This window comes from Homarus americanus, unplaced genomic scaffold (assembly GCF_018991925.1).
Source record: "Homarus americanus isolate GMGI-L3 unplaced genomic scaffold, GMGI_Hamer_2.0 scaffold20465, whole genome shotgun sequence".
Classification (NCBI taxonomy): domain Eukaryota; kingdom Metazoa; phylum Arthropoda; class Malacostraca; order Decapoda; family Nephropidae; genus Homarus; species Homarus americanus.
Window position 1 is genome coordinate 1,884,170 of NW_024756914.1, and position 22,215 is coordinate 1,906,384.

The 22,215-nt window shown below is 36.9% G+C and overlaps 1 protein-coding gene across 1 annotated transcript in view; it reads left to right on the forward strand.

The window, feature by feature from the left end:
- Window positions 1–2,313: 2,313 nt before the first annotated feature.
- The window catches only part of LOC121857172 (mucin-17-like), a 117,042-nt gene continuing 97,140 nt past the window's right edge, over window positions 2,314–22,215 (forward strand). Inside the window, exon 1 of the mRNA XM_042353091.1 lies at window positions 2,314–2,333. The gene's annotated coding sequence lies outside the window, so the exon portion shown is untranslated. The remainder of the gene's footprint in view (window positions 2,334–22,215) is intronic.

The following is a 22,215-nucleotide window of genomic DNA, read 5'->3' on the forward strand; positions in this document are numbered from 1 at the left end:
CACTTGTGCTACACCGCTGGATGTACTTATCCACTTGTACTACACCGCTGAATGTACTTAACCACTTGTACTACACCGCTGGATGTACTTAACTACTTGTACTACACCGCTGGATGTACTTAACTACTTGTACTACACCGCTGAATGTACTTAACTACTTGTACTACACCGCTGGATGTACTTAACTACTTGTACTATACCGCTGAATATACTTAACTACTTGTACTACACCGCTGGATGTACTTAACCACTTGTAGTACTGTACACCGCTGCATGGCCTTAGTACAGTACTAAACGTCGACTGTGTTAGCATTTATGGAAAGCAGTAATCATTATGGTGTAAATACCAGTAATTATATAACATTTTACAACGGAATTCTAAATAACGGAAGATAATTTATGAATACCGACAATTATGTTATAAATACCGACATGTGTGTATATACCGGACAACGATATAAGTAATACCGACAGCTAAATTTTAAGTACCGACAGATATATTTTAAGTACCGACAGCTATGATATAAATAATACCGACAGCTATTTTATAATTCCTGAAACCTTGCATTAGCTATACCGACATTATATAGTAAATACCGATAGCGTCATTGGTAATACCGTCAGTTATATGGATTAATTACCGATAAGTATAAACACTAATAACCAGCAATATATGTACCGCAAACTTTAATATAGCTGATATTAATACCGGTATTTATAGTATAGAGAATTATATACCGAGAGAATTTATATGATATCGGTAGCTATACAGTAAAGGAAGAATGGGAACTACAATGATAACTATTTTTTCTGATAACTCTCTAATATTTCAAATTATATACCGAGAATTGCATAATATAGAAAGTTAAATACCGGCCACTAAATACTAGTAGGTACCGGTAATGGTGAGGGTACTGTACCTGTACTAAAGCAGATATACTGTGTATTGAATATTCCCGGTAGTAACTGGTGCTTAACTCCAACACCGGTATTTTTACTGTGCATTGTGTACCGGTAACAGTCCTCTCAGGTGAGTTGTCGATTACTGTATTATATTAATTATTACCGGTATTTTTATTATTATTATTATCGTTATTATTATTATTATCGTTATTATTATTATTATTATTATTATTATTATTATTATTATTATTATAATTATTATTATTGTAATTAATATTATTATTATTATATGCAAAATGGCCGGTCGTCATATTCCAAGCTAAATACTTCCACTGAGTATTATACATAATCACACAGGACGCTGAAGGACAAGAACTGAAAACATTAAACACTAATAAAGACAAAAAAGAAATTTATACAACAGATCTTCCCCGGAGATTTTTTAAGGTCAAAACATTTCCCGATTACGGTGGTCGAATCGGGCAAGTTTAGATTTTTTCTTTTTTTCTTTTTTGTCGTAACTAGCGAGCGCTGGTCCCAAGAGTAACCGCATTTAATGTTTTTTCACTTTGAGATTAAATTGTCGCCTTTGAACTAATTGCAAAATAAACATTCTGTACTTTTTCTCGTCCCGGGAGAGTGGAGTGATTAACATACTCGTAGGTGCGTCAGTAACCTGCTGTAGTGGTCATGTCACCTGGTGCGGTACGAGAGTGTGGGTCGACTGACTGACTTGCCCGGCACGGCAGCAGGCGCCTGGCGCACAACACACACGCACATACTGACGTACGTACAACAAGAGCACGTACTGGACAGTTTCGCGAGGGGGAAATCGACCTGCCTTGTAAAATTCGCGCAGTGTCGCCCCGCCAAACGACCTCTCTATGCCAGTACAGCGCAGTTTCACCAAGACAAACGACTTTACTGTCTCGTTATATCAAAGCAATATCGTGAAGAGAACCAATCTCCTGTGTTTTAAAATCAGCGCAGTAAGGCGACGACAACTGTACGCCACCGTGCAGTAAAATCCTCCACAACGACACAAGTTTTCCTCTCGTTTCCTCACTTGAAATGTGTTGCCTCGTCGCGACATCTGGGTGTGCACAATTCTCATATTTATTTACATACATGACTCGCGCTCCCAAGTGCCAGGAAGTCCGCAGTCGATTTAGCAACACGTGATCCCTCGGTCTAGCTGCAGTCCTCTTAACACTCAATTATCAGTAACTAGTGTATATATATATACTAACCTTAAATAAATACTTTAAATTTTAAGACTTTAGACATTGAAGCGCAGTGATACATTATAACACCAGCCTCTGTTTGTCCTGCCACATCGAGGGAAGACTTAATGATTTCGATGTTACGTATAGTGTTGATGTGGTGAGGTGTAGAGTGAGTGACAGATGAGTTACCACGAGTGAGTCAAGGTGAGTAACTCTTGGCGTGGTTTGGTCTTAGAGAAATATTGATGAATAAATGTCGGTGATTCAGATTTTGTTCAGAGTTTGAGGAATATTATTATTATTATTATTATTATTATTATTATTATTACTATTATTATTATTACAGCATTATTATTATTGTTGTACAGTACTAGTATTTATTATTATTATTATTATACAAATTTATAACTTAAGTCAGAATTGCATCAACTAATGAAATCTGTTTATTACTTAACCTGTGAGTTAATAACAATACCTGTACAGTATGTTAAAGTGAATAATGATGTTGGTAATAATAATGATAATAATAACAGGTAGATGAAGGAGACGATGAAGGATATTAAATAAAAATAATAATAAATAATAAGACTAAAAAAAGACAGGCTTAAGTAATCAGTTATGGATAATAATACCTGTAAGAATAATGATAATAATGCCTTCAAACAATTGTACCTTATCAATGCTAAATAAAATAAGGAAAAGTTAAGTAGGAAAAGTATTATATTTTTCCATACTTAATATTATCGATATATAAAATTATAGGGTAAAAAAGTCGTAGTTTGTGAAATAATAATAATAATAGTTGTAATTGTGGTATAGTAAAAATAAGTCTTTTAATGTTGCTGACAAAAATACTATGGGGGAATCATCCATTTTGTCTCATGTGTTTCCAGTGAGCGTTATTAATTCAGTTTATTTAGCATTATAACATCTGGAGTCTGATTTACTATTAGCAGAGAGTTTTGTTCATAGTTGTATATGATAGCAGTTGTATATGACCAGTTGTATAAGCCAGCAGTTGCAAATGGCAGCAGTTGTATATGACAGCAGTTGTATATATCAGCAGTTGTATATGACAGCAGTTGTATAAGCCTGCAGTTGTATAAGCCAGCAGTTACATATGACAGCTGTTTGTATGACAGCTGTTTGTATGACAGCAGTTGTATATGACAGCAGTTGTATATGACAGCAGTTGTATAAGCCAGCAGTTGTATATGACAGCAGTTGTATATGACCAGTTGTATATGACAGCAGTTGTATATGACAGCAGTTGTATATGACAGCAGTTGTATAAGCCAGCAGTTGTATAAGCCAGCAGTTATATATGCCAGCTGTTATATATGACAGCTGTTGTATATGACAGCAGTTGTATAAGCCAGCAGTTGTATAAGCCAGCAGTTATATATGACAGCTGTTATATATGACAGCTGTTGTATATGACAGCAGTTGTATATGACAAGTTGTATGCCTTTTAATATGGTATTCATATCATGCAGACTGTGTTAAGCTGTTATACTTGTTATGCCGAGAATAAATTAAACCTGCACTGCAATATATTACAGTATATAGACAACGATATATTAAAGTTATAGAGACTAAGAATTACAAAAAGGTTATATTGATCCGCTACTGTAATATTATATAATAATTTATCGACAATATTAAAGTATTTTTCATTATATTCTGTACTGTATTTATATATTATAGGTTATATTAAACAATTTTGAAATATATCGGTAATTCAGAATATTTTAGCCTTTCAAAATTATATAAGTTTCATAGGAAACAATAAATATTAATCGAGAAAATATATAAATTAAAGACAGTTTAATTTCCAAGCCATATAAGCCTTTATTTTCTTATATATAAATTATAAAGACTGGTGTTGTATTTCGATTTAGGTTTATATAGTTTATACAGATTATATTGCAGCGTTATAAAGTAATGTATATATTCTTTAGGTATATTGGACTTAACTTTGAAATTATTTATACTGTACTAAAGAGAATTAAATCAATTTAAAACCGTAAATAATGTAAACTACAATATATTAAGTTATATAAAAAACTATTGTGTTATAGAGGCAATAGTAAGCTGCACAGTATATAGTACAGTATAACCATATGAATATAAATTATTCAGTCTATACAGTACAGTATTGATATCGGTGATTCATATACGCTGTATATCGGGTACCGGCAGTTCACTATAGATATAGCGGCCTCAACTCCTTGATATATGCTCAGGTATAATACTGTATAGGTAAATATATACAAATGATAAGAAACTGAATTAATTGTGATACTGTAAATACTCATCAGTTTTATATACTGTACTGTATACTGGTATATAATTAAACTAAAGCTTACGAGTAAATTCTGGTATAAACATATTCAAAGTTTGGTAATTTATATTCTAAGTATCGGAATTAATAGGTAAAGGAAAATGATATCGTAAATATTTAGGTTTTATAAGTACAGTACCAGATATATAGAACATGCATGTAAAATAGCCTTGTAAATACCCTGTATAGTCTGATAGTTACTGATAGCTGATGTAAATTAAATTTTTATCATTGCTTAAAAATTGGTTTAAATTTTGTTTTTGTTTTATCAACCATTATAATGATTATTATTATTATTATTATTATTATTATTATTATCATCATTCAATAATACTAGTGTTCAAATTGTTATGTATCATTGGTATTTAATATTTTTTAAGATACATAATATATAAGTATTAACAGTATTATATCTATACATACCGGCAGTATTATATCTTTGTACCGGTATCTGTCATATTTTAAATGTAGTTATCAGTAGTTGATAGGTAAAATTCTCATAACCAGTTCTATAGATTATCGTAATATTACTACAGTGCTGTATACCGGTACATGGTGTCTTGCAAGCTTAACTAATTTACAGTATCATCGGTATATAATGTACATAATAAGATTACCGGGTAATAATATTAATTTAAAGTGAACTATCGGTATTTATTTTAGTTATACCGGTTTATGGTATATTTTAAGAATGTTGTACCGGTAATAAGTATTTTGTTAATGAAATTACCGGTTTTAATTAATTTTAAAGTATAGGTACCGGTAATTTTAAGGATTTTTACCGGTGTAATTACCCTACTGGTTTTTTGGAGATAATTATGGCCGTTTACAGTATCGTTACCGGTATCGGATATATTTTAAAGTAATTATCAATGTCGTTACATTATTATTAGTTACCGGTAGTTGTTCCCAGTTTAGCATTATATATTGACTTACAGATATTGATGTATTTCGAACTAGTTTTCACAAATTATCACACCTGGTATTTTCTACTTAACCTGTATATATACCTGTACGTGATATATGAAGACTAATCAACAGTGTTATTATATGTATAGGAATATCTAGATATTTTTTATAATTTTGTGATATAGGAATCTCTTATTATTATTATTATTATTATTATTATTATTATTATTATTATTATTATTATTGCTATACTTAAATGAGTAGAGTCAAAAGAATTCGTAGTGTTTAAATCGCCATCTACCTGTACTTACATATTATCAACAAATTTTACCTGAATTAATATAGTTACATTTGTATAGATGTTATTCAAGTATAGTTTATATTAAGGTATTGTTATTATATACAGTATTATATTTCCTTTAATGTCTTTAGCCCATATATTAAAGTTTCGAAAGATTAAGAAATAAGGATAGCTGTCAGTTGTACGTTATTATTATTATTAATTTAGTGGGATATATATAGCTTATGTTTATTGTATATGGTATATAAACTAAAGTCGTTTATGTAATGTGTAACTTTTAAAAGATGTGCAAAAAATATGTAAATTTATGAGACTGATAACTGTGTGTGTAATAATAATAATAATTAACGGTTTATTGAAAAAATTCTGCAGCCCGAAGGCTGAAAATATACATTGGACATAAATGACTTATTACATACATTGGTGGTTTAACAAAAGCCTTCATTAGAGAAAGGTAAAGGAACATACAGTGAACATACAGATTAATGTAGGTGTTGAACAGCAAACTCGTAGTGTAGTAACCCCCTCCCAGATGGTGTTAGGAGGAACTCACGTGGTGTAGTAGTTCCCTCAGATGGTGTTATGAGGGACCTGGCGTGGTGTAGTAATTCCCTCGCAGATGGTGTTATGAGGGCCTCATGGTGTTATGAGGGGCCTCACGTGGTGTAGTAATTACCTCACAGATGGTGTTATGAGGGACCTCACGTGGTGTAGTAATTACCTCACAGATGGTGTTATGAGGGGCCTCACGTGGTGTAGTAACTCCCTCACAGATGGTGTTATGAGGGGCATCACGTGGTGTAGTAATTCCCTCACAGATGGTGTTATGAGGGGCCTTGACGTGGTGTAGTAATTCCCTCACAGATGGTGTGATGAGGGACTTGACGTGGTGTAGTAATTCCCTCACATATGGTGTTATGAGGGACATGTGGTGTAGTAATTCCCTCACAGATGGTGTTATATGAGTGAGGTTTGGTCCCAGGCCTTCCTATCGTAGACGGATTAACACATCGGTGGTTGTTGTTGGGTCTCGCGGGCCGTTATCACTGGGTACCTGGGACCTCACTGTGTGAAGGTTAACTTGGGTACGACTGTTACTGTTGAGTTGTTCTCACTGACTTAAGCACTGTTCACCACTGTTCACCTCTGTTTAACACTGGTTCCGTTCCTTTCCTAGATGAAATTGTAACTTCTGGCGAGAGTTTGTTGATATTCCAGTGGGGAGGAGGGTTCAGGGGAGGGGGTTGGTATGGGCCAACTTAACAGTTGACCTGGCTGCTCCGAGAGGAGCGCCAGGTACGTCTTGGCCCTTCGGTGGTGTGTGTGTGTGTGTGTTATATAATGGTAATATAACGATATAGTAAATTATAGCGTAATAGTTTTAACTCATAAATACCCAGTAATAATATGTTTTTTTTATATAATACATACCGGTAGTAGTAGATAAATTACTCTTGATTATCCCGGTAAACTTCCGGTACATTTCGGTTATTTCGTTGTAAATGAATGTTAAGTAAATGCTCTGTATCTCCGCTATCAAGACATCCTCTTTATGTATATACCGTATGTAAATAGATAACTTGTTTGTAAATTAGGTACGAGGTCGATGCCTTGTTAATGTAACGTAGATGTGAAAAATTGATGTAAAACTATTATTATTTTCTGACTCGCTAATTGTGGAATGTTTTTGTGGTGCAAGACTTAAGTGTAGGAAGAGGCGGTGAAGTGCTAAGGCTACACACACACACACACACACACACACACACACACACACACTCAGTATATGTATACTGTACTTAGTATATATGCTTTATTTAATTTCTAGTCTTTGTTAAGTATCACATGAACTCTAGGGGTGTGCGGTGGCCGATTGGATATAACTCGTTTTATGCCCTAAGACTCGTTGGTTCGACTCCTGGGGCATTTACCAGTCCTTCCAGCAGAATATGGGTACCTCACTTTACATTTGGGGGAGTGAAGGTGATCGAGTACAGTGCCGGTCATGTTGTATATCCTCACTGTATTCTAAACCGTCAGTCGTGTGTAAGGATTCTTTTTTTCTTCACTTCTACATCAGTTCTGTGTTAGTACAGTATGTTACAGTATTACAGTTGAGTCCCTGGTAAAGGTAACGTGCGCCGCTGTATTATTTCATTATTATTATTATATTACATAACGTTATTACAGGTGAGTTATCAGGTAGTAAACGTTGGCTGCTGGGTCTACCTGACACACACACACACGTTTATATAAAAATAAAAAGGGGACAAAGTGGAGGGGGGGAGTGGAGGCTTAAGTGAGGGGAGAATCACTTGGAGGGGAGAGGAGAGGGTTGCTTACCATGGAGGGAGAAAGTGTGAGAGGGGAGAGGAGGTAAGAATTCCGTGGAGAGGAGAGGGGTGACAATTCCATGTAGGAGGGGAAGGGGAGGAGGAGAGAGGGGATGGAAATGGGGAGGGGTAAAAAGAATTAAAGCGATTGAGGAGGGAGGAGGGGAGGGAAATACCCGGGACTAGTATACTGTGGCATCAGTGTCCGCCATAAATAATAAGGGTAGGAGGGGGGGGAGGAGGGTCTAAAATGATCGGGAAAAAATAATAAATAGAATTATCGGCTAGTGGTTCAGGCTGTGTGTGTGTGTGTGTGTGTGTGTGTGTGTGTGTGTGTGTGTGTGTGTGTGTGTGTACGGCTTCCCACCATTTACGAAAGCTGTTGTGTTGTTTGCCGAGTCGCGTCACATAATCGGAATTAAATGACTTACACAGTAACGCTGACTGAACCGCGAAATATTGTGTACAGCGGGAACAAGTGTACAGCAGGAACAAGTGTACAGCGGGAGCAAGTGTACAGCAGGAGCAAGTGTACAGCAGGAACAAGTGTACAGCAGGAACAAGTGTACAGCAGGAGCAAGTGTGCAGCAGGAGCAAGTGTACAGTGGGAACAAGTGTACAGCAGGAACAAGTGTACAGCGGGAGCAAGTGCACAGCGGGAACAAATGTACACAGCGGAAACAAGTGTACACAGCAGGAGCAAGTGTACAGCGGGAACAAGTGTACACAGCGGGAACAAGTGTACACAGCAGGAACAAGTGTACACAGCAGGAACAAGTGTAAACAGCAGGAACAAGTGTACACAGCAGGAACAAGTGTACACAGCAGGAACAAGTGTACAGTAGGAACAAGTGTGTGCAGGTGGAATGAGTGATATACTGTGTTTTTGTTATGTTGTTTTTGACGTGTCGTGACGTAGACCATCTGCAGTAGCGCGAATCACAATCAGACGCAAACAAAAAATAATGACGTTTTTTGGGGGAGGGCGTGTGGGTGGGTAGTCTAGTTTCCGCCTTTGCTGAGCGGACTGATGGATGTTTTATTATTCTATCTTGACTTATTTTTAAGTATGTGTTAACTTCATGGTGGTAGAAAGGCAGTCGCTCATCTTTATTTTTATTATTAACATAACCTAACCTAAACTAATACAATTTAACGTAACCTGACATAAATTAACCTAACCTAGTCAAGCCTAGCTCAAATTACGTGACCTAATCTAACACACCCTAACCTAACCTCACCTCACCTATTCCACTCTAACCTAACCTAACCAGCATACAGAGTTAATCTTATACCCGTACAGAATACCATATGGTCTCTCACCCGATCTACGACTGACCAGGTGTAGGGAAATCAAGTATATGCCTAGACGGGTTAAGTTCCAATACGGCGTCTAAATAATCCACTGACCTTTTTTTTATCATTCTCTTAAGGGGGTTTTAGGGGAAAGGGGGGGGAGGGGGAAATGATGTACTGTATCCATGTTTGAGAATTCACTAGCGCGACCTGCCTCATTCTCAAAGGTTCTCCCGCGATAATGTTTTCTCGTTGCTTGTGACGTGAGAGAACTAACTTTTGATCGCTTAAATTACGACACAAAGACGGCGTTTTCCTTAGACGGTTCCTGTGGTATGTGAGATTTGAAGTATATTATGAACCCTAGATTATTTATTTCACCTGAGGATCGACCACCTTAACACCGCAAGAGAAGGAAGGAGGTTAGGTTATAGGTTAGCGTTTACGTGGTTTTTTTTAAATCATCAGGTGAAATATGCTAAGGTTCCTAATTATTCACATGACCTGGTAACTCTCCTTCACTCTATCCCTACCCCCCTCACTCTCTCCCTCCTCCCATTGTCTTTTAGGTAAATCAGAGTAGTAGAGTATCAGAACATTTGTGACGCCATCATCCTTAAGCACACACACACACACACACACACACACACACACACACACACACACATACACAGGAGAGTCACCACGATAATTATAACTCCATTATCCTCACAACACCAAAATTATGAAAACTAAATCAATAGTAAAGTCTCAGGAAAATTGTGACGCCATCTTTTAAGTCAACCAGGAAAGAAATGACTTAAGCTTGGCGTGACGGAAGGAGGAGGAGGAGGAGGAGGAGAACGAAAGGGCGGAGGGAATTTCAACCTTTAGCTAGAAGGAGGAGGAAGGGAGGTGGAGAATGCAGCCTTAAACTAGGAGGAGGAGGAGGAAGGGGGATAGGGAATGCAGCCTTAAGAGAGTGTGTGTGTGTGGCGTTGGTCACGGTGTGTGTCAGGCAGGAGTGGGTCCTCTCTCTCTCCCACGTGCTGTAACATATACCCCTCACAAAGGCCCCCTCTTCTGCCACGCTGACGGACTTACTGGTGCTGACGACTGACTTAATGGTGCTGACGACTGATTTAATGGTGCTGACGACTGATTTAATGGTGCTGACGACTGATTGGTGTTGATGACTGACTTAATGGTGCTGAGGAGTTATTTAATGGTGCTGAGGACTGATTGGTGATGATGGCTGATAAGTAATTTAGAGATACTGACTTAGATGTGACTCATTTCGTGGCGCTGATGACTTAATGACTCATTTAGAGACGTTGATGACTGATTTATGGCAATAATGACTGATTTGATGGTGCTGACGTACTGGTGACTCATATAGTGGCGTTGATGACTTACACATGACTTGATTCAGAGGCGCTTATGATGGTGACTTTACTTAATGGCACTAGTGACGTCTTTTGGTTGATCTTGTGGCGTGGTGACTTCTTTATGACTGATTAAATGGTGTTTTAGTGACATCAATACACCCGATTTAGTGGTGCTTAAGACTACAGTGTTTGGTATTAGTGGCGTTGATGACTTGACTGTTATTAATTAGCGGCGCTGATGACAGAAAGGTTATGTTGGTTTACGATTTAATTCAGGACAGATATTTGAGTTAGTTATCCCTTATACTGTATAGTCTTTCATTACATAGAAGACGATAATAATAATGATAATAATAATAATAATAATAATAATAATAATAATAATAATAATAATAATGTCATGCCAAAACCACTAGAATAATATCACAAAGTTAAATAGAGAAATACAATAATTGAACCAGTAAAGTAGAGTACAATGACAGACAGACGAACACAATCTCTATATCAACATACATAAGGTGTTTTTGTCGGGGTAATAAACATCGCTTAATATTTCTTACAAGATAATAAAAGACTAATTAATTTTAATACCAAATAAAGTAAGGAACCAACGCACTTTTTTAATAAACTTTGTGTGACTGTGAATAATTATAAATATATAATAAAACCTTAATTAATTTAAATATAAAGAAAGGAAGAAACACTGAATTTTTATTATTTTTTGTATTTATTTTACCGATAATTAAAATGAAGGCCTGTTACGTATTTAAGTAACTAAGAATATAATATAAAAAATACTACAATATATATTTTCAGGTAAAGAGAAAATATGAAATAAAATACAGTAATCTATCGGGTGATAAAAGCGGTTGATGAAATAAATCATGCAATTAATTAAACTGTTATATTATTATTACTGTACAAAACACACACACACACACACACACACACACACACACACACACACACACACACACACACACACACACTCACACACTAAATTATTTCACTTATTATTTTTTGTGACGATAACTAAAACCAGAAACATTAAAATAAATTAGAAAAGACGAAAGGATAATATTGAATAAATTAAACTTCGGGGACGTTACTTTTAACATTTTATTTACTTAATGCCGGGCGATTTTACTCGGCTCAGAAGGGACCCCCGTATACAGGGCAGTAAGAAGAATGATTAGATAGATAATAACGAAGAGTAAAGGGGGTTAATTGGGAGATAGAGTTTATAAAATAGGTAGTGTGTAATTAAGGAGTTTTGTGACAGGAACTCAAAGGAAAAATATGAATTTGAAGTAAGTTAAAGATAAAGATGAAGATAATTGTATAGGAAGAGATTGTGTTGAAAAATATGAAAAAGGGGCAAAACTAAATGCTGAATTACTTGGAACATAAAGACGATTACAATATAGGAAATGGAAAGAATTTATGATGAGTGACATTGTTAGAAAAATATTATGAATAAAAGGAATACTGATTAATGTAGAAGATATGTGAATAATAAATAAAGATGGAAGGTTGAAGGTGAATAATTTCTCTTTATTTTTGTTTTATACATTTTTTGTCAATATTTATTCATTTATTCTGTTTATCGTGAATGTGATAAGAGAACGGATAAACGAGAACCAATTTTAGGTGAATAATATTTGTAAAATTAGTAAACTTTTGTAAATAATTAAAATAATAATGTGTTGATATTTCTGAACCGGTTGATGGGAAGATAAGAAATGTTATCTTTTTGAGAAAAAAAATTATCAGTCCTTATTTCGGCAGATAAGAAATAGAGTATAGATAAATATGATAAAGCTGCTGATGTTTATTATAATAACAATAATTATTATTAATATTATTATTATTATTATTACAATTATTACAATTATTACTATTGCAATTATTACTATTACAATTATTAGTATTAGTATTATTGTTAGTAAGGATAACTAAGACACCAGACGTTATCAATTTAATAACTGTAACAGACACAACTAGACATAAGATAACATTGTCATCCCTGTATAACCAGTTCCTATGTGCTTAACGATCAGTTGGGGTTGTTATCGAGGCAAATAGAATTCCCGAAAGACTTGTGAAATAGAGAAATGAGATTGTTTTTCACCACATGTTATTTTATAAGATATGGCCGGTAGTTATTTTATAGTACAAGTATATGGGCAGGAGTTATTTTATAGTATATGGGCAGCAGTTATATGGGTTAGTTCGGCACCTTGAGTAGATGGTAGTGGCTGTGATGTAACAGTAAGAGGGTAGCCAAGATGTGGTTATTGGCTGCGCTGAGTCACACGTAGACACCCAAAAAAAAAAAAAAATGAAAATCGCGTATCTCATTGTGGGACTAAGTGAGGGAAGGTGGACGAGGGTTGATCACGGGGTAAAGAAAATGTAGGTGTTTTCTTTCTTTCTTTCTGTCTTTCTTTTTTTCTCTTTATCTCCGTGTCTTTCTTTTTCCTTTCATATCTCTCTCTCTCTCTCTCTCTCTCTCTCTCTCTCTCTCTCTCTCTCTCTCTCTCTCTCTCTCTCTCTCTCTCTCTCTCTCTCTCTCTCTCTCTCTCTCTCTCTCTCTCTCTCTCTCTCTCTCTCTTTCTCTCTCTCTCTCTCTCTCTCTCTCTCTCTCTCTCTCTCTCTCTCTCTCTCACAGAACACCACAACAAAAGACTATCATTTTGTGGTAATCATTTAATCACTACAAATTTACCACCATTCTTAAAACATTAATCTTGACTGGCACTCCGAGATGAACGTGGCACCAGGGTAGATACCAGACTGGCACTGACAGACGGAGACACACATACACACCCCCAGAGTACCCCCCCCTCCCTCCCTAACACCCCTTGGGGGGAAAATATTACAGGGTGTCCCAGACTGTGTTAAGCCCTTCAAGTAGCCTGCCGAGGTGACACTGAGAGCCAGGCCTAACTAACTGACTGACGGACTGACTGACTGACTGACTGACTGACGGACTGACTGACTGACTGACTGACTGACGGACTGACTGACGGACTAACTAGTATTTCTTGGCACAGCGATTGGTATCATCTGTCATTTGGGGACTGGTGGTTGAGAGCTTAAACCTTAAGTGACGATAATGATGTTGTTTAGAGTGTAGTAATAATAATAATAATACTGTAATAATGATGATGATGATGATAATAATACTGTAATAATGATGATGATAATAATAATAATAATACTGTAATAATGATAATAATGATATGCTTACACTAGAGAGTTCATGAGGAAGACGCAACATTGGGTGGTAGATGACAGCTGTACAAGACTATGTATAACGGTACATGGCGGTAAATTTCCCTTATCACCTGAAATCTTAATTAAATAGATTGAATATAAACAACTGGGCTGAAGAAACGGCTTTTGACGGGGTAAGGTCTTGTTGTTTAAGTCAAGATTATACACACATACGGACATCAAGGAGGGTTACGACACTACAGGACTTTTATGAAGGTTAGGTTAAGTTAAATTTTCCAAGGTCAGGTTAGGTTTAAATTAACTTAGCTTCGGTTAGGTTAGTGTCTTGTATTTCGTTTGGTTAGGTTGTATTTGGTTTAACTTAGCTTGGGTTGGGTTTGTGGCTTGTATTTTCCATAAACGGGTTTTAGCGCCGTAGTCTCCGCCTGGTTCGTGGTACCTCTCCTACATTGCATAATTTACACCTAGAGGAAGACTATCTCGAGGTGTTGGTCGCGTGGGCTCTCGGGGTAGGCTTTTTTTTATAGTGGTAACTAAGGCGAGTGTAGGGTTGGGTGAAGTGAGGGAGAAGGGGGTGGTGGGTGAGGGAGGATTGGATGAGGAGGGAGAAGAAGGGAGGGTAGGGATGAAGATAGGGGAGGGCAGCAGGGAGGGAGGTAGGTAGGACACAGGAAGGAGGTAGGGCTCAGGGTAGAGGAGGAGGGAGGTAGGGCTCAGGGAGGAGGAGGGAGGTAGGGCTCAGGGAGGACCAGGAGAGAGGTAGGGCTCAGGGAGGAGGAGGAGGGGTTAATTAGCGTAAGATGGCAGGTGGGACGGTAGTGGTGGAGTAGGAGGGAGGGGGATGAGGGCTGTGGGCCTACTAGTGGGTGAAGAGGGTGGCGGTTGGTAGTGTGTGTGTGTGTGTGCATTATGTTTTCGAGTTACAAATTAGACATATTTCTACACACACACACACACACACACACACACACACACACACACACGTGAACAAGAGAGAGAGAGACAAACAGACAGACAGAGAGAAATATTCCTCCTACACAACTGGCGGGAAAATGACAACATCTGAGGGAAGAATGAATGTGTCGCGATTTACCCCAGACAACGAAAAATACCGTCGACATAATTAGTATCGGCTAGACTTGTCATGGACCGGGCCGCATACCTCTGAAAATTGACGCCATCGGTACAGGTCACACATGCCGCTGAAATTTTGACGCTCTGGTCTGTTGGCATTGGCGGTCTAGTTTATTGGAATTGGCGGTCTGGTTTATTGGAATTGGCGTTTTGGTATGTAGGAATTGGCTTTTTTTTTTGGTGGGGGTGTGTGATTTGGTCTAGGATTGACGATCTGGTCTGTCGGAATTGGCTGTCTGGTCTGATGGAATTGACGATCTGGTCTGATGAAATTGACGATCTGGTCTATTGGAATTGGCGATTTGATATGTCGGAATTGGCGATTTACATTCTCGAAATAGACTCTTTATTGTATCGGGAATTGGCGGTCTGGTCTCGTCTCTCGGAATTGGCGATCTCAACGAAACTAACATCCTTGTCCATCGGAATTAGCGTTTATGTGTTGTTAAAAAGTCGTCCAGGTGTGTCTTATCCCTACAGGTATTCGCGTATACCTTTAATTAACTCTAAGAATACCTGAATACTTTTACTTGCACACGGTGTTATTTCTGTACGACCAGCTGACAGCACTTCCATCAGCTGACAACACTACCATCAGCTGACAACAGTACCATCAGCTGACAACAGTACCATCAGCTGACAACACTACCATCAGCTGACAACAGTACCATCAGCTGACAACAGTACCATCAGCTGACAACACTACCATCAGCTGACAACACTACAATCAGCTGACACCAGTACAATCAATTGACAACACTACGATCAGCTGACAACACTACCATCAGCTGACAACACTACGATCAGCTGACAACCCGACCATCAGCTGACAACACTACGATCAGCTGACAACACTAACATCAGCTGACAACACTACCATCAGCTGACAACACGACCATCAGCTGACAACACTAACTAGCTCTCTGAAGCAAAGATTGGGGTATGCGATTGACCTAACTAATATTGTGAGAGGAACAGCGGTTTCCTGCCGGTAAATAAGGAATCGAGTAATTAACGAGATCATACCTGGTCTTAATCACGGGTACGGAGCTCCTTATTATAAGAGACTTGGGAGCTAACCTGAGCTAACCTAACTTATTCAAACCTAATCTAACCTACGTTAACGTATTCTAACGTAACCTAACCTGAACTCAACCTAACCTAGCCTGTCTATAACTTAACGTAAGCTGTTTAGACCTGATTTTTAATTTAACCAAAGTTACCTCTTGTTTAACATGACTTAACTTAACGCAACTCAATCGGTTAAGTGAAGGTTCAGGTCTTGGAATTGAAATCGGGGTCTTGGGATTAAAATCAGAGTACTGGGAGCGAAATCGGGGGTCTTGGGAATAAAACCAGGGTCTTGGGATTAAAATCGGGGAGGAAACATGAGCTTGCCTCAGATTATTCTTTCCTTTAGTATATGAAAGTCTTTGGCGGAGGAACAAATCGTAGTCTCTGATTTTAACATAGCGACCTAACTGAACCTAATCTAATGTAAACAAATCTAATTGACTGTAACCTACCGTAATGTAATTTAACATATTGTAACTTAACGTAATTTAACTTTATTTACCGTGATGTAAACTAACTTAATCTAACCTTATGTGACTTAGCCTAACCCAATGTAATTTTAACTTAACCTAACCTAATGTAACTTTAACCTAACCCGTGTTACTTTAGTTCAAGGTTAAAGCAACTCGGTTAAATAACTTCCTATTGCATCGGTTATTTTATACTGGACAGAACATCATTAGGTTATTATACACTAGGCAAAAATAACATGGGGCCAAATCACATCGGACAAAATTCCATCCAGTGTGTCCCAAAAAAAAAAAATACAGTATAATAAAAAATACTGTATGAAAGGCTTTAGTTACAAGGCGGTATTGTTGCTCCTCACTCTTCTCTCTCTTTTTCTACTTAATAATAATCGAATTTTTGGTCTTAATCCTATATCTGTATCCGCCAATTATATTTTGATATACAGAACCGTAAATTGTGAATGTAAATTGACAAATTCGTAGTTGGGGAAAAAAATTTGAGAAAACGAAGAAAAAAATATAGTAGGGGAAACTTAAGTAAATTTTGTTTTATGTCCGACTAGCAGTGTATTGTATAATTACTGTGTATATTTTGATAATTTATACTGTATTTATGTATTAGTAACGGTGATATTAATAATTGTTGTATATATATACTGTATGTCTGTCGATGTGTATTTTTGTATATACATAACTATTTCACAAGAATATTCACACGGGTGTATACAGAATTAAAAAAAATCGTGTTTACTGTAGTGTCTTTTCCTCTGTATACTACAGCACGTGGTTTAGTACACTGTAGATAGGTAGGGAGAGTGAGAGGGGGAGGAGTGGTGGTCGCTGCCATTTTGTAGTGTGGCAGTGATATGTGGGTGTGTGTCGTATAGGTCCACTGGTGGAGGGTGTGTGTGTGCTGTACTGGCCAGTCCACGTTCTGTACAGTACCGGGAGCTTCAGTAGGTGACCGGGTTCGATTCCTTCCCGGTAAAATAACCTCGTAATAAAACTGAAGTACAGTGATTGATTGAAATGTTGTTGTAATAGTTTTTTTTAATGTAATGATAATAAGGATGATGATAATAACGATAATGGAATATTAAGTGATTCAAATGTAGGTTTTTAAAATATTTGTTTCAGTTGTAGAGAATGGAGGAACTGGTGGTACTAGCTAGGTAATGGAAATCAATAAAGGGAAACTTATATTAGACTAGTAGATGACACACGATATAACGCTATTTACCTCTACCTCACACAAGACTGTATTTGTGTTGTAGTTTGAAATGTATGATATAGTGGCGAGATTTTGCTTTCTTTTTCAGTGATACAAAATGGAGGCTTAAGTACAGATAATATATAAGAATAAGGAAATGGGGTAATAAGTGATTTTTTCCTGTTTATTTCATCGCCTTCTCTCTCTCTCTCTCTCTCTCTCTCTCTCTCTCTCTCTCTCTCTCTCTCTCTCTCTCTCTCTCTCTCTCTCCTCTCTCTCTCTCTCTCTCTCTCTCTCTCTCTCTCTCTCTCTCCCATACACTACAGTCACCGCGCAATACAGCTGGTTATATAACTCAGAATTTATATAAAAAATACATTCAATAATAAAATAAATTAAGAGAGTGCAGTTGTTAGTAATGAATAAAACAGTGAAGAGTAATATAGTGATTTATTTGAAAGACTCCCAACAACACAAGTCTACTTTCTTAATTATTTGTTGACATTTTACGCTAAATAATAAAGAAAAATTTAACTCCAACTGCAGGTGATATTTCTTTACTAAAACAAGACTGAGGAAGAATTGCCCTCATAGTTTCCGTTGAGCCACGCGTGAAGATCAAAATAAATCCCTCATTGAAAACACAGAAAATCAGTCAGGTCAGGAAAGATAGGATTTTGCTTACGTAAATAAGGTCCAAATATTCGGTTAATAATAATATTGACTATTTTTTTTTACTATACACAATAATGAATGAATATGAACGCTCCACATTCAAAACTGACGAATATAAATTAATTCAGGGTTGTGTAGGTGGATGGATAGCTAGCGTTTCTAAACACATTGTACGTACTTACTACGGGGATTCGCCGAGATGTCAGTACTGTATACGTTAATTTTCCCTCTTAAACTGGTGATGGGCGTATGTTGTTCGTCTCCAGTGTAATTTCTGATGCCATTTAGTGACGTTTAATTGTGACGTAGCTTCTCAAGTTAGCCAATTAGGAACGTTACTTGTGTCTCTGATTACAATGAGAATAATGACTTAAGATCTCTGGTGAATCTTAAGACGCGGGTTAATTGTGTTCTTTAAGTGTAGCTTTCGGGGACGGATTCTCAAGAGGAGGTTTTGGCTTGTTCATTTTCCTCATAATTGAAGATGTAAGAAAGCATATGCTGTATATATCCCTAACTTGTTCATTTGAGATAAATCATAGTATTATCGTCAAGAATGGAGGCAAAATTACACCGAGACTCTACCTTTAACTAGATAACGTTCTCCTACCGCTAGTTAGGAGAGAAAATTAACATGTAGTATTTTTAAGTATTCCAGTTTTACGAGAGTTTATTTAGCATTTGTCTAGTCAGTACTGTATCATATGTATCTAGTTTTTTTCCTTTTAAGTTTGGAAATGCAAGAAAGTTCCTAGTTTCCCCCACCTCAAGTTAAAGAAACACACTAGTTATGTATCGTGTAATACCGTATCACCCAGGGCTTGCATGGGAGCCTCCTGAACTGCTCAAACCATGACCAAAATTCTTTTTTTTTTTTTTTGAGGTAAGATTGTTTTATATAATTTTGATATCTCGAGTATTTTATTCTCTCTCTCTCTCTCTCTCTCTCACACACACACACACACACACACACACACACACACACACACACACACACACACACACACACACACAGACAGCTCCCAAGAAGTTTGAGACAAGATTAACACCAAGGCATCTCTTTCGTCAGGAGGTACAAAGTGGTGGTTGGTTTAACACTGAGGAGCAGTTTTTGTTCTCGTTATAAAAAAGAAGAAGAATAAAGATTGTAGTCGTTCTTAATGCTTTGTTAGGTATTAATCCCACGAGGTTTAATACATGAACAATTACGTTTCGTCTTTCTTCCTTCCCATCCGTCAAGCAGGTATAACGTTGGGGGTGTTCTGACTACCATTACTGCAAAAATTTCTTCGTTATAAGATTTATTCCGAAGAACTTTGTTGGGGTCTGTTTTTAATGAGGAGGAAGACCCTGTAATAAAACGCTCTTTCTAGCATTTCCTTCCTTCCTTCCTTTCCTCCCCCCCTTCCTTCCTCCCTTCCCTTCCCTCCTTCCTTCCCTTCCTTCCTTCCTTCCTCCCTCCCCCCCTTCCCTCCCTTCCTTCCTTCCTTCCCTTCCTCCCTTCCCTCCCTTCCTTCCTTCCTTCGTGAGATATCGTATACTCGTGTTGTTGTCTTGATTGTTTACGTCACCCAAGTCTTTGTGTTTAAAGGATCATTTAGTTCGGTCTCTTTAAGGTTTGCCTGCAGTCTTTGTGTTCAGTTGAGTACAGTAGTGGTCTTTGTGGTCTTGGTTGAGTCATCGTAAGGTTGTATATGTCATCAAGGTTTAGTTTCAGGGTTCAAGCTCTTTTAAGTTTCTAATTTTTGTTCAGTCACTGCGGTTGGGATCTTTGTTCAATCATTGCGGTTGGGATCTTTGTTCAGTCACTGCGGTTGGGATCTTTGTTCAGTCACTGCGGTTGGGATCTTTGTTCAGTCACTGCGGTTGGCGGTCTTCGTTCACTCTGGGATCGGGATCTTTGGTCAGTCACTGCGGTTGGGGGTCTTGATTCAACCAAGACTTAGTACAGCATATCACCGAGTCTTCACGTCCAAAATATATTATACACAAAGACCATTTTCTCTGTCGTGGAAACCTTTAGTCTTTGAAACCTATCTCGGTGTATATCCGTTTTCTAAGAGGAATGGTCTTGTAGTGTAATCTCAAGATCATGGTGTGTTATCGGTACTTTTTATTATCGGGTACTTTCTCTTTGTTATGTGTTATCGGTACTTTCTTTTTATTATCGGGTACTTTCTCTTTGTTATGTGTTATCGGGTACTTTCTTTTTATTATCTGTTACTTTCTCTTTGTTATGTGTTATCGGGTACTTTCTCTTATTTAATATCGGGTATTTTCTCTTAGTAGTGATGTGCTATCGGGTTCTTTCTCTTAGTTACTGATATGTATTATCGGGGACCTTCTATTATTTATGTATTTTCGTGTATCGGTTACTTTAGTTATGTATTATCGTGTATCGGGTACTTTAGTTGTGTATTATCGGGTATCGGGTACTTTAGTTGTGTATTATCGGGTATCGGGTACTTTAGTTATGTATTATCGTGTATCGGGTACTTTAGTTATGTATTATCGTGTATCGGGTACTTTAGTTGTGTATTATCGTGTATCGGGTACTTTAGTTGTGTATTATCGGGTATCGGGTACTTTAGTTATGTATTATCGTGTATCGGTTACTTTAGTTATGTATTATCGTGTATCGGTTACTTTAGTTGTGTATTATCGTGTATCGGTTAATTTAGTTATGTATTATCGTGTATCGGTTACTTTAGTTATGTATTTTCGTGTATCGGTTACTTTAGTTATGTATTTTCGTGTATCGGTTACTTTAGTTATGTATTTTCGTGTATCGGGTACTTTAGTTATGTATTATCGTGTATCGGGTACTTTAGTTATGTATTATCGTGTATCGGGTACTTTAGTTGTGTATTATCGTGTATCGGGTACTTTAGTTGTGTATTATCGGGTATCGGGTACTTTAGTTATGTATTATCGTGTATCGGGTACTTTAGTTATGTATTATCGTGTATCGGTTACTTTAGTTATGTATTATCGTATCGGTTAATTTAGTTATGTATTATCGTGTATCGGTTACTTTAGTTATGTATTATCGTGTATCGGTTACTTTAGTTATGTATTTTCGTGTATACTTTAGTTATGGTTACTTTAGTTATGTATTTTCGTGTATCGGGTACTTTAGTTATGTATTATCGTGTATCGGGTACTTTAGTTATGTATTTTCGTGTATCGGTTACTTTAGTTGTGTATTATCGTGTATCGGGTACTTTAGTTGTGTATTATCGGGTATCGGGTACTTTAGTTATGTATTATCGTGTATCGGGTACTTTAGTTATGTATTTTCGTGTATCGGTTACTTTAGTTATGTATTATCGGGTATCGGTTACTTTAGTTGTGTATTATCGGGTATCGGGTACTTTAGTTATGTATTATCGTGTATCGGTTACTTTAGTTGTGTATTATCGTGTATCGGGTACTTTAGTTATGTATTATCGTGTATCGGGTACTTTAGTTATGTATTTTCGTGTATCGGGTACTTTAGTTATGTATTATCGTGTATCGGTTACTTTAGTTGTGTATTATCGTGTATCGGGTACTTTAGTTGTGTATTATCGGGTATCGGGTACTTTCTCTTAAGTTATATAAAGGTGTCATTTTCCTATACATGTTAATCGTGAAATGTTTTTATCATTTTGTTATAATATTATCTCAATCCTTATCAGTCATATCGTTATAGTATCAGTTCATATGATCGTTAATTCTTCTGTTGCGGTCTACT